Source organism: Bidens hawaiensis, unplaced genomic scaffold (genome assembly GCF_021521415.1).
Source record: "Bidens hawaiensis isolate Kalapana, Puna unplaced genomic scaffold, B.hawaiensis_p1.1 tig00010467_1, whole genome shotgun sequence".
In the NCBI taxonomy this organism is placed as follows: domain Eukaryota; kingdom Viridiplantae; phylum Streptophyta; class Magnoliopsida; order Asterales; family Asteraceae; genus Bidens; species Bidens hawaiensis.
The window spans coordinates 751,244-765,824 of NW_027491799.1; positions in this window are offsets into that span (position 1 = coordinate 751,244).

Consider the following 14,581-nt stretch of genomic DNA (forward strand, 5'->3'; position numbering starts at 1 on the left):
GGCGGTGTCCTTTACATGACATGTTTATTTGATTTTCGTCCTTTTAACTAACTGACATCCATTTTCTCAGTTAAGTTTTAACATGTGCTAGATATTTGAGGGCAAAATTGTAATTACACATTTACTCAAAAGAAAGAAAAAAAAAACATTAGCCTCTCATAACTCATCTTCATCTCCCACAAACCCTTTTTCTCAATTCTCCCACACTCCGCCACCACTCGAACACCAGCCGCCACCTGCAATCACCTGTATGGCGACATCTCTAGAGCTTTGACGGAAAGGCATTTTGGACCTTGATGCTACCAATCGCCGCCTCTGTCGACCCAATCAGCCGCTGAAATCACGAAGGAACCCTAGCAGCCGCCGCTAGATTCGTTGGAGATCGTCAGCGAAACCCTTACCCTTTGCTAAAAATGCATACTTCAATCTCCTCGTAATCGAACATTCATCATTCACAATAACCCTAAGATCTGTTGAGCGACTTTTGGTCGTGCCCTCATGTTACATAAGCTGATTGTGATGAAGCCGGATTGAAGACGACGATTGTCGAAATCTAAACCTTAATCAGGCCTAATCGAACTACGATAGAGGCGCCCCTGTTGTCTGCAGTTTATCGCTTCACAATCTCCGGCCGGCAACTTCCCGACGAATTGCGGTGGTGACGCTGTGCTGCTGGTGGTTGTACAGAGACTAGAGAGAGAGAGAGAGAGAGATTATTTGTTTTGTTTTAAATTAATAACAAAATTTATTAGTATTTTCTTTTTTCAAAGATAAGGATATTACAATTATGCCCATCACAAGATTAGCACATGTACCCACTTAACTGAGTTTTTGGATGCCAGTTAGTTAAAAAGACGAAAATCAAATAAACATGTCATGTAAAGGACACCGTCTGAAAGTGAACTTTTTAAATGACCTGATCCATAAATCAGTTATGTTTAAAGGATAAAATTTGTAATTCTTTCTTTAATTTCATTTTTGTCTTTCTTTGTTTTGTAAAATATCCGAGAACTTGCTAAAGAGGGAAGATTTTTTATATAATTTTTAGTATTCTGGTCTTTTGAGATGTCGATCCAAGCCTTCGACAACACTATTTATTCTCCGGTGTTCCATAGTCTTGTCATTTTTATAGTCGCCTTGTTAGTGAAGGAGCATTGTCAGACTGAAGAAACACTAAGTGACCCCGGGCAGATTATGGATAATCTGGGGGTTAAGTAATGTTTCACACGAGGGTTAGGTCCGGCAAAGAAGGATGTTCTTCAGATGACCTGCAAAACAGACACCGTGAGCTCGTCACTGAGAAGGGGGGGTTCCTCCTTGTGACCACCCTCCGGCGTGAGAATCAGACTAGATTGCTCTGAATATAAGTGTATATTGAGAGAAATAGCTAGTGAAGGTAAGATACAAGATGATGATACCGTTCCAAGGTGTTGGAGTATTTATAGCCGAAGGTAGGTTTCCAAGCAGGTACAGCCAGCTGTATAATATTCCTGTTCTACCAACTATGGGCTATGCACGTGCCATGCTGGTTGGTGGGTAGGCAGCGGCTGATAGTGACAAGGCCGGCTGTGTACTGTTCCCTTTCCACCAACTGCAGGCTATGTGCGTGCCACGACAAGGGTTGGTGAGTAGGCAGCGGCTAATAGTGACAAACAGTACTAGAGCATGCTCCTCCTCGTACTGTTGTCGGTGAGCTGTCACCCTGTGATTGGTTCATGGGCTGCTTTGGTCAGATCTTGTCTATTTTGTCCATACATTGGCAGGTATAGTACAAAAGATCTTCCAGAAGCATACGGACTGGCTCATTTGGGCGGGAGTATTCCCGCCTTGCTCATTCCTTCAGGTGACACTGAATTATTGAGAGTTAGTGCCTTGTGCGTGTAGCCTTGCTATTAGTGCGGGTAGCCTTCTCTGATGGCTTGTATCCGCAGCTGCGGGGACAGGCGGGGTACATCACCATTGGGAGGCTTTCCCTGCGGGAACAGCTGGCGTACTGCGCGTAAGGTCTTCATCTCTGAGCATGGTGGGTCCTGCGGAACCAGTTGGTCCTTGCGCAGACATCCCTCTTCAAGGTGAGTCTTGCGGGTCCAACTGGGCTCTGCTGGGACCTACCTCTTCACAGACTAATCTCTTTGACATGTTCACCATTTAAGACGGAGTTCAATGCCATCATCTTCTTCATCAGACTGTTGGCATTGATAACACATGTATATGATGTGAAATTGAAGGTTAAAAGAAAACAAAGAGAATTGTGAAGAAAAATGGTGTGCAAATTGTTCATAAGTAGTCATGATGTTTATAGAAATAAAAAAAAAGGGTTTGAGTTATTTATATTTTTCTATTTATCTGAATCAAATCGAAGTAACTTGACCTTTTTTTCTTCTTCGAAACTAAATTACAAATTCTAACTTAAATATTTCAAATTTGAATAACCAGCTTCATTTAATCAAATTTTGATTCCTTAAACGTCTAGTCTTTTCGCACATGCACATGCACATGCACATACCTTTGAGTCGTTTCTTACTTGAGATCATTAAATATAATTTGGTGCCCACTTTTTGAAAAGGTACTATGTTTAGATGTAAAATTAAAAAGTTAGACTTGTTTAATGGGCAATGAATGTTTGTTTTCTACATATAACTTTTTTAAATTATGTGATTATTAATTACACATTAACATGTTTATTTATGACAAATGTTAAAAACCCCATGTGATGTGTTTAGTTACACTTCAAAGCCCAACACTATATATATGGCATTGGTAAAAAGTGAGAAAGGCAAACCTCTTCATAGTCCCTCCATGTCATCGTCACATAGGAAATGAGGCTTCGAAGCCCTTCTTTATAACACCTCACTATGGGTTGTTATCCCTTGTTTGCCCCATTATATATATACATATATACGTATGTGTGTTATGTGAGATAGAGAGAGAGAAAGAGGAAAAAAAGACGCAGGCCCCACCACTAGCCCCATTTTGGGCGGTGTCTCAACACAGCCCCAACTCAAATCGCGCCCTCGGCGGTGTTTGGGGCTTTGTTGCCCCTATGTTGCCTCTTACACCGCAATAGAGGACAACCTAAGAGGCTTATCACCTAAATTATTGAATGTTCTGGTTTAACATGTACTTTAAAAATTGGTCAATCATAAATCAAATGGAAGGATTTAAGGTAGTGTTCTAAATCTTTGTATGATGTATTATGTTGTTGTTCGTAATCTACCGACCGCTGTATTAAACTATAGCAAGTTGTAAGATGAGATTTCAACTTTCTTAATGTGTCACCTTAATAAGAAGTTTACAACCTCTTGGAGGCGTGTCACACTGCATACTCGTAACAAGAAGCAACTGACGTACAATTCCTAACACGTTGATCAACACAATGATATCACCCTACCAACAGAACTCAGTGGCGTACACGATGTATTCCACGTGTCCAATTTGAAGAAATGCCTATCTGATGAAACCCAAGTAGTCCCTTTGGAGGAACTGCAAGTTGATGAACAGTTACGTTTCATTGAGGAACCAGTCGAGGTTTTGGATTGGAAAACCAAAACGCTCAAACACAGCAAAATTCCAATCGTTAAAAGTTCGTTGGAACTCGAGACGTGGACCGGAGTTCACGTGGGAACGCGAGGATCAAATGATGAAAAAGTATCCCCACCTTTTTGAAGGGCTAACCAAACACAGAAAACCGCGAAACCCGGCAAACCGTCAGACATCACCGGAGGTATGAATTAAATTTCGGGACGAAATTTCTTTCTACTAGGGGATGATATGACAAACTGAAATTTTTTTCTTACTCTTTTAGATACTCATCACGACTTGACTCAAATTTTCGGGACGAAAATTCTTTAACATGGGAATGATGTGACAATCGTCAATTTCAGGTTAACTCCGTTAACTCAACTCCGTCAATTCAAACTTAAGATCACTAAATCTATAACGCACACTTCATTACATTTAAACTAGGGTTTAAATGACGCTTAACACTTACTACATGTGTAGTCTTTCGGGAATTGCACCGAAACGCAAACGAGTTGACGCAAACGATTGATAAATAAACGAAACACGTCAAAACAGTAATTATGTGATAATTATGTGTTAGACTTATGTGTTAGGTGATAACATGGTTATAAACGTTAACTCAAGATGAAAACAAGTTAGTTAGGCTAGAAAAGTAATACTTAGAAGTGGAGGGACTTGAGTGTAACTTGTGTGTTTATAAATAGATCCTTAACAATTAACCCTAACTATTATTATTCTTCTCCCAAGTTTCCGATCGCAAACCCCACCCCCTTGTCCCTTGGCTGCCGTCCATCAATACACACACATACAACATCAATTTAAGCCCTTGATTGAAGAACTAGGTGCTAGGAAGGTATATTTGAGTTTCCTATACATTCTTGTTGCTTGATTTTGATGTTTGTTGGGTTAACCACAAACCCTAAGCTGCCGATTTTGTGAGTGTGTATAGCTAATATGATTGTGGTTGATTGAATGATGAATTGATAACTAGATTGAATCTTGTTGCATGTTGATTGTTGTGTCTTTGATTTGAGTTCAAACACAAACCCTAATCAAGTATGTAATTGTAATTGATGTGCATGGATGGTGTTTATGGAGTTTAGAGGATCATATGAATGCATGATAGTTCATAGGTTGTGAATATATTGAGTTTGGATGCAAACAGTTTCTGGACAGAATGTGTATTTGATGTTTAAGTGACTGTAACAAAGTGTAAACATGAAAATTGGTTGAGATTAATGGTACTACAGTAAACTAGGTTGAGTCTAGTTTCTATAGAATATAAATTTGTAATTTTTGGACAAGTAAAGGTTAACTTTTATGATTTTACAAAAACGTTGTGCAAAGCTGAACTGTTAGACCTGCTGTTAGGTTATGTTGTAAATGTTATATCTCATGAACTACGAGACCAATTGGGTTGGTTCCACTTCTGGAAGTTGACACATTGAGTTAGGAACCTAACCCAAGTGGTCTTGCATTTATTGGATTTTTCGTTTAACGGGAATTGCAAATAACATTCTGTTGCGCATGAATTTGACTGTTATGAGTTTGATGTAATGATTTGATGATTGTGAGAAAACTGTGAGGAATAAAAATGTAATAAAATATATTCTGGAAACCTAAGACATATGTGCTTCTGTGATGATTTTTGGTAAATTAATTGAGATGCTATGATCGGTGAAATAATACAATCTTTCTAGTAGGATTTCTGTCTCGGTGACACTAGCTGCTGAGTTGTGTAAAAATGCATGAAACATGATACTTGTTATATAATTGTTACGTTTTGACCAAAATACCCTTGCGGGGAATAATTTCTAATTGATTGCCATGATTTGACCAAATTACCCTCATGGGGAATAATGGCTAGTTAATTGTTATTTGTTGACCAAAATGCCCTTACGGGGAATAATTGCTAGTAACGTACGTTATGAATACATGACACGTATATGATTGCTTACACATGTAATGTGTCACAAAAACACTTGTTTAAGTCACCCACGATTCACAAACGAAACACGAAACATGTTATGTGCATAGGTATTATGTGCCGGGTCTAGAGACTCGATAATATTCCGACACTTAGAAAAATCTCTTTGTTGTTTTAGAACGTTAGAGAGAGTTTTTCGGTGACGCGCATCTTGGTGATTTATTTTGGGAAATTCTTCGCAAACAGTGAGTTTCACTTTCCCCTCTTTAAACTGTTTTCAAACGCTTTTCACTTGGGGGAGATAACATACTCCACAACGCATTTAAGATTTTGTTATAAATTATATATCACTTGTAAAGGCTAAGTGGCAAACGAAACATTTGAAGTCCTACACATCGAACCGGTTAATATTTTGAATAGCGAGTCACTGTTGAGTAGTACTACTGGGTTTGACAAACCCCACCCAACGCTAAACTCGACTGGAGGTCGAGCGGGTGTAATTTTGGCTAACACGTACCATGGTCTGGAGGACCTGGTGACAAGGCACTTATTAAACGAGTCAGCTTCGGTGTCGAACACTTATTAATACTTGTTGTATAGACTAGCTACCTATCGATATATAATTTGACATAACACTATCTGGTAACGCAAAACGCTGTAACGCTGTAACGCAAAACGCTTAACGCAAAACGCTGTAACGCTGTAACGCAAAACGCTGTAACGCTGTAACGCAAAACGCTTAACGCAAAACGCTGTAACGCTGAACGCAAATGCTAAACGATTTATTTTTATATAACTTGTGAACTCACCAACCTTGTGTTGACACTTTTAGTATGTTATTCTCAGGTAGCCGAGGCGGGCGCGCGGTTTAGGAACATGCATTGATTGAAAACGCTTTTGTCCTGCAAACTTATTTTTAACGGTTATCTTTGGTTTTAAGTCGTCCTGCGTGACGCAACTTTTGATTAAAGGTTTTTACGCTTCCGCATTTAATTACTCGTAAACGTTTACATGGTTTTGAAACTTTATTTTATGGTTTGATTATAACTGATGATTCCGATCCTGCCAGTTCACACCCTCTGACGGTAAAACTCCGTTAGTGGATTTTGAGGGTGTGACACTGATGGCTTGTATCCGAGCTGCGGGGATAGGCGGGGTACTTCACTATTGGGAGGCTTTCCCTGCGGGAACAGCTGGCGTACTGCGCGTAAGGTCTTCATCTCTGAGCATGGTGGGTCCTGCGGAACCAGTTGGTCCTTGCGCAGACGTCCCTCTTCAAGGTGAGTCTTGCGGGTCCAACTGGGCTCTGCTGGGACCTACCTCTTCAAGTCCCCCCAGTCCAATGTTCTTCTCATGAATTGTTAATAAGTGAGGTGAACTTTGGACTTAAGCAAGGGGTTTTGAAAAGGATTTAGTTTTAAGGTTGTCCGTGGGGATTCTTCCCGCGGTTTCCCTAATGTCACGTGCAGAAATTCTCGACTTTTCTGATTGATCTTTGGGTATGATGCGGGTAGGTGTGTAACCTCCTCGCAAGTCAGGAGCGTTGAGTTTCACTTGTGTAGATTCTCCACGAGGTTTTGGTAGTTTTAAACATAGTGATCAATTATGTTAAAGAACCAATTCCATCCTGGAGCTTCAAACAATCTAGTTCTCAACGTTCCCGCTATGCGGGGATGTTATTTCCCTTTCCGCAAGCATGGCCCAGAAGATCCTTCTTGGTTTCAATTCCCTGCGAGTGCTAGGTATGTGAAGGGTTTCGCCTTGACACTGTACCCGCACTCGTCTTATAGTTATCTTACTTCCAAGGTATTCTTGGCGTCCATTCCCTGCGGGTGCTAAGTATGTGAAGGGTTTTGCCTTGACACTGTACTCGCACCTGTCTTATAGTTACTTGGTTGCCAAGGTAAGGGGTATAGTCCCGCTTACTTTTGAATCTTTTTGAAATTCGAAGAGTTGGTGAAAGGATAAGAATAGTTCAAACTGTTGAAACGTCGTCCGACGGTTTCTTCTGACAGTGTCAGGATGTGCAGGAAATTATGGCGACGTGACAGTATATGGTCATTGCAGACGCTTTTTCAGGCGCGTGGGCGCGATTTTTCGGGCGCGTGGGTGCGGATTTTACGGCGCGCGTCCCGTCAACAGCTGTTGCCAGCTTGCTTTTTCCACGTGTCATAGTTTCATTGCACCAGCTCTTTTCTCTCTCCTCCGCATTAAATTCATCGCATTCATTGCGATGAGTATATAAAGGGGGAGAGGGTTCACGGTAATCCACACTTTCACTTCTTTCTTCTTCTTCTAAGCGATTTCCGGCGAATACTCTAACTTTCTGTCGAGCATTCTCCTGAAATCGTTCTTTACTTCCAAAACATGTCGTCTACTCATGATCCAGAAGCTACCGTCGAGGAGTCTGACTTGTATGTCGAGAACCCGACGTCTACGTCCGATAAGGACGATAAGAGAACTGCTGGTGAATGCCAGTGTGCTCTTCCCATCGAGCTTTACCGGTACATCGTCCGGAAGTTCATGCTCGAGCCGTTCGAGCCTGAGTTTCCGGAGCCACACCAGACGGTGTACGATGCCCCCAAGGGCAAAATAGGGGTATATGCCGCCTTCCACACGCAACGACTTACTTCTTCCCATATTTATGCGGTGAATACCGGCATATCAGTGTGGGAAGTTCATAAGTATAAAGGTAAGGCTATCAACACAATATGATAAAGGAGAATCATTTCCATGTTCTTGGAATTGATCTACATATCAGTGTGGGAAGTTCACAAGTTTGGAATTGATCTACATGTAACATTTGCGTAATTGAGCTCCGTTCCATGTTCTTGGGATAGTAATGCCATCGAGCCTTTTGAGCCGGTATGCGCCTTTTCCCAAAACTTCTTTGATAATGTACGGTCATTCCCAGACCGGTGCCAGTTTTCCTGGGCGCTCTTGGTTTGAAGCCTCGTTGTTACACAATATGTAGTCTCCTACATTGAAGTTGCAGAGTTTTACCCGCGTGTTGTAGTACTTTTGCATTTGACGCTTGTAGTTTTCTTCACGCACTGCGGCTAAGTCTCTGCGTTCCTCGGTTAGCATAAGGTCTAACTGTCTTTCCGCATCATTGTCTTCTGGCTGAATCAAGACCCTTGGTGAGGGCAAACCAATTTCGACTGGGACCATGGCTTCAGTGCCATAAGTGAGGCTGAACGGGGTTTCTCCCGTACTGGCCTTTTTCAGCGTTCTGTTTGCCCAAAGGACGTGTGAAACTTCGTCTACCCAGCCGGATCTGTGTTCCAGGAGTCTTTTCTTTATGCCTTCGACGATGCTTTTATTTGCTCTTTCCACCTCACCGTTACCTTGCAGGTGTGCCACTGAGGTAAAGGTGTGGGTGATTTGAAGTTCTTCCAGCCACTTTTGTAGCTTCTTGTCAGCAAAGTTGGTGCCGTTATCACTCACCAAAGTCTGTGGAAGTCCAAAACGACAAATAATAAATTCCCAAATAAATTTTTTAATATGTTTTGCGGTTGTTTGGGCTAAGGGTTTTGCTTCTATCCACTTGGTGAAGTAGTCGATGGCTACCACTAGGAACTGAACGTTTCCTGCTGCTGTAGGAAATAAGCCTGTCACATCGATGTCCCACTTCTGAAATGGCCATGAAGAGGTGACTGGAACAAGTTCATTCTTCGGGCGTGCGTGTTGGGTGCGTAGAGCTGGCAAGACCTACACTTTCTGATGTATGCCAGCGCATCCGTATGCATCCCCGGCCAAAAGTATCCCGCGTTGTTTAGCTTAGCTACAACAGCGCGTGGACCTGCGTGTACTCCACAGATGCCATCGTGTACTTCCCTTAGGAGGTAGTCAGCATCTTGGTTGTCCACGCATCTTAAGAGTGGGCCAAGAAAGTTACGTCTGTAAAGGATGTCATCGGTGAGTTGATAGTTTAATGCTTTACAACGTATTTTTCTTGCCTGTGTTTTTTACTCTGGTAGTATACCCGCTGCAAGGTAATTTATTATCGGTGTCATCCACGTTTCTGTGCCGGTTTGGATGACACAAATTTCCTTGTGCGGGACTGATGGTGCTTCAAGGAGTTCAATGCGGATGTCCTTTCCCAAATGGGTGAAGGCTAATGATGCAAGCTTGCTTAACGCATCCGCAGATTTGTTTTCGCTACGCTTGACGTGTATGACTTTACAATCATTAAAATCGCGCATAAGGGTTTTTGCTTGTGCGAGGTACAGGGCCATTGTGTCGTTCACGGCCGTGTACGTTCCGTTTATTTGGTTGGCTACTAACATGGAATCCACGTGGGCTTCCAAGTTTTTCACTCCCATTTTACGCGCAATTCTCTGCCCGGCCAAGAATGCTTCATACTCGGCTTCGTTATTCGTACTTGGAAAATCCAGTCGAATAGCGTAAGTGTATTCTTGGCCTGCTGGGTTGGTTAGTTTCAACCCTGCGCCTGAACCCTCGTTGCTGGCTGCTCCATCAGTGTAGAGTCGCCAGACATCATTGATGTCCTGTGCTAGGGAGGGTTGAGCCTCCTCCTGGCACTCTTTCTCCCGTGAAGCGGGGACTTCTGCAATAAAGTCGGCCAGGACCTGGCCTTTCATGGCTGGTCTTGGCTTGTACTTTATCGCATATTCCCCCAACTCAATTGCCCATTTGGCTAGACGTCCTGATAACTCGGGTTTGCCTAGAACGTTTGCAAGTTTGAAGTTGGTGAGAATGGTGATTGGGTGACCTTGGAAATATCGTCTTAGCCTGCGTGAAGCCTGTACAAGTGCTAAGACTAGTTTTTCCAGGGTGGAGTACCGGGTTTCTACGTCTCTTAGGACACGGCTAACATAGTAAATAGGCATCTGGATACCTTTTCGCTCTACTAGCAGGACTGCCCCGGTTGCTCTATCTGTGGCAGAAAGATATATGATTAATTCCTCCCCCGCTTCTGGTGCTGTGAGCGTTGGGAGTTCGATCAAGCGTGACCGAATTTCCTGAAAAGCTGCTTCCGCTTCTGGTGTCCAGCGGAAGTGCGTTTTCTTTAAACAGTTTCTCAATGTTGACACGAATGGGAACGACCTATCCGCATGGTTTGACAAAAAGCGGTTAAGTGCGACTAGGCGTCCATTCAGTGTCTGGGCTTGCTTGATGTTAGTAGGTGATTCCGTTTTGATAATGGCTTCGACCTTTTCAGGGTTCGCTCTGAAGCCATCTTTAGTAACAATGACTCCCAAGAACTTCCCTTCTTCCATCCCAAAGGAACACTTGCTCGGGTTGAGCTTCATGTTTATCTTTCTGAGCGTGTTGAAAGTTTCTTCGATGTCTTTCAACATCGCTTCTAGCTCAGGGCTTTTGATGACCAAATCATCCATGTAGACTTCCAAGTTTCTCCCAATTTGGGCATGAAACTCTTTGTCCATCAGGCGTTGGTATGTGGACCCTGCATTCTTAAGTCCGAATGGCATCATTTGATAACAAAATGTGCCATCGGGCATCCGAAATGCGGTTTTGTCCTGATCATCTACAGCCATGTGGATTTGATGGTACCCCTTATATGCGTCAAGGAAGCATTTAAGGCGAAACGGTGCTAATGAATCCACTTTGAGGTCAATTTCGGGTAACGGGTAACAATCTTTGGGGCATGCTTTGTTTAAATCTTTGAAATCTATACACATGCGCCATTGTTTGTTAGCCTTCGGTACCATAACGAGATTTGCAACCCATGTTTGATATCTACTAACGCGTACGATGCCCGCGTCAAGGAGTTCCTTGACTTGGGTTCTACACGCGTTAGCCTGTTCCGCCCCCATTACTCTGCGCTTTTGTATGACTGGCGTAAAAGCCGGGTCACCCTTGAGCTTATGCTCTGCTTTACTTCGAGGTACACCAGTCATGTCAGCTGGTGTCCACGCGAAGATGTCAGCGTTTCTCTGTAGTAAGCGTTTGAGTAAGGTGCGCGTAGGATCAACGATTGTTGGGCCAATTGTAACAGCCTGGTCAGGGTATTTGCCATTGAGGGCCCATTTTTCTGGTTCGGTAATGGTTGGTTTAGCCATCTTTGGTTTGGGTTTAGATGAGACGGATGCGATGCATACCTGGGGGATACCGGTGATCATCGCTACACCCTCAGCAGTTGGCCATCCCATCATGCCGTGGACTGAAGATACCACGGCGTTGAATCTTGCCATCCCGTCTCTTCCGAAGAGAATGTCGTATGTGTGATGTGGCTTCCTCATTACGACGAAGTCCACGTCTTCTGTGCGGGAGTATTTCTCATCCGTGAGAATGACGGGGAAAGATAGGATACCCAGGGGGGTGTTTGTGCTGCCGTCGATGATCACCATTGAGGCGTAAACCGTTTCCAGGCGTTCTTTGTCTTCGTCGTCTAGCTTGTCGAAGAACTGCCTGTACATAACCGTTGACGAGGCGCCGTTGTCAGCAAGAGTGCTGGAAGTTATGTAATGCCCCAGCTGGCTTTTGATGACGATAGGGCCTTCCTTGCTGGGTCCTCCTGGCACTCGCGGGAAGCGCACCTCAGCTTCCTTCCATTCGCATGGTTCTGTCGTTCGTCTTTTTCTTCCTCTGATGTTGCCATGAACCATGTGGATGCTGATGTCAACGGGCTTTCGTCCGTTGCCTTTATACCGGTTATCATTCCTTCCTCCATTCTTGATTGATGCCACAAGGTGTGCAAGTCTTCCATCCTTGACGAATGTTTCAACAATATCCTTCAAGGATGTACACTCCTCTATACTGTGACCCTTTGTCCCGTGGAAGTCACAGGATTTGCTCTGATCCGCATTAGGTCGTTGCCGGATCATTGGAGCTTTTGGCCATGGGAGTTTTTCGGTGGCAAATATCTCCGTGACGCTTTTGGTGAGTGGCGTCCACCGGTGTTTTCGGCTTGAAGGGTGCGTGTTATCCCTTCCGCCAACAAGAGGGCGAGAGCTGGATGAGGTGTCAAAGTTTACCCTTGACTGCCAAATATCTAGCTTCCTCTTTTTGTTCTGCCGGGCGATCCGAACATTGTTTTCTCTGGTCCTCTGCGTGTGGAGATGTGTACTCTGGGGAAGATCCCTACCCAGTTGCTTCTCCGTCTCGGCAAAGCGCTTGGCCGCCGTCATGATGGCATCCCATGTGGATGGTATGCCGTCCTTACCCGTCAACGTGCAGATAAGCTCTGGGTATTCGGCGCCCTGGATGAAAGCGGCGCGAACAAGATCTTCACTTATGTTGCCCAGACTCAGCCTTTTGGAGTTGAAACGAGTGATGAAGTCTAGTAAAGATCATCTTCCTCTCTCACGCAGTTGAGGATCATCCACTGCTCTTCAGTATATTTCCTCTGTTGACTGAACTTGTGTTGAAAGTCCGCCCAATCATAGATGTGGTGGACCGGTAAACGATCAAACCACACCCTGGCCGCTCCAACCAGCGTCATCTGGAACATATAACACCACGTGGGTTCCGTCCAGTTACTGACTGTTGCCCCCGCTATGAATTTGTTCAAGTGATCGTCTGGGTCGGATAGACCATCATAAGTGCCGATGTTGGACATCTGTTTGGCACTTCTCGGGGCGATTGCTTCCGCAATGTCCCTTGCAAACTTGGATGTTCCCGCATTTGCAGCAGTTGGTCTAATGGTTTTGGAGAAGTCGCGTGGGTTTCCCCCCCCCCCCCCCCCCGTTCCTTGGTTTGAAGGTTTCTCCGAAATTCCTTCTTGGTTGGAAGTCCGTTTCTTTGCGCTTCCCTTTCGCCCTATGGCGAGGGTTCGCGTCAGTGTCGGATTCCTCCCGATCATCGTCCGAGTACTCGCACTCACTGTTCATGTTGAGCTGTTGTCGAGTGCTTCCGAATTCGTCATCCTGTTGGAGTGAACGCAAGCGTTCATCCAACTCAGCTTGGAATTCCTTCTGACGTGCTTCGGCCCACGCCTTAACTTAATCGAGTGTTTGGCGAGGGAGCCTCGTATGTTTCTCCAACTGGGCATCAGTGAACCCCAGTGAAATATTGTTTACTGCACTTGCCCCGGCTTGGGTAACCGGGGTAGTGTTCGTAAAATTTGTGTAACCGCCGGTGTTCCCCCCAGTAGCTGGGGTTGTGGTTACCGGGGTTTCTTGGTCACTTACTGGCCTTGGGACCGGAGTAACGTTAACCATTTTTTCAGAAGTTTTGAAAAAACTGAATTAGTTCTAGCTTTTATGCACGGATGGCGCCAATGAAGAAACACTAGGTGACCCCGAGTAGATTATGGATAATCTGGGGGTTAAGTAATGTTTCCCACGAGGGTTAGGTCCGGCAAAGAAGGATGTTCTTCAGATGACCTGCAAAACAGACACCGTGAGCTCGTCACTGAGAAGGGGTGGGTTCCTCCTTGTGACCACCCTCCGGCGTGAGAATCAGACTAGATTGCTCTGAATATAAGTGTATATTGAGAGAAATAGCTAGTGAAGGTAAGATACAAGATGATGATACCGTTCCAAGGTGTTGGAGTATTTATAGCCGAAGGTAGGTTTCCAAGCAGGTACAGCCAGCTGTATAATATTCCTGTTCTACCAACTATGGGCTACGCACGTGCCATGCTGGTTGGTGGGTAGGCAGCGGCTGATAGTGACAAGGCCGGCTGTGTACTGTTCCCTTTCCACCAACTGCAGGCTATGTGCGTGCCACGACAAGGGTTGGTGAGTAGGCAGCGGCTAATAGTGACAAACAGTACTAGAGCATGCTACTCCTCGTACTGTTGTCGGTGAGCTGTCACCCTGTGATTGGTTCATGGGCTGCTTTGGTCAGATCTTGTCTATTTTGTCCATACCTTGGCAGGTATAGTACAAAAGATCTTCCAGAAGCATACGGACTGGCTCATTTGGGCGGGAGTATTCCCGCCTTGCTCATTCCTTCAGGTGACACTGAATTATTGAGAGTTAGTGCCTTGTGCGTGTAGCCTTGCTATTAGTGCGGGTAGCCTTCTCTGATGGCTTGTATCCGCAGCTGCGGGGACAGGCGGGGTACATCACCATTGGGAGGCTTTCCCTGCGGGAACAGCTGGCGTACTGCGCGTAAGGTCTTCATCTCTGAGCATGGTGGGTCCTGCGGAACCAGTTGGTCCTTGCGCAGACGTCCATCTTCAAGGTGAGTCTTGCGGGT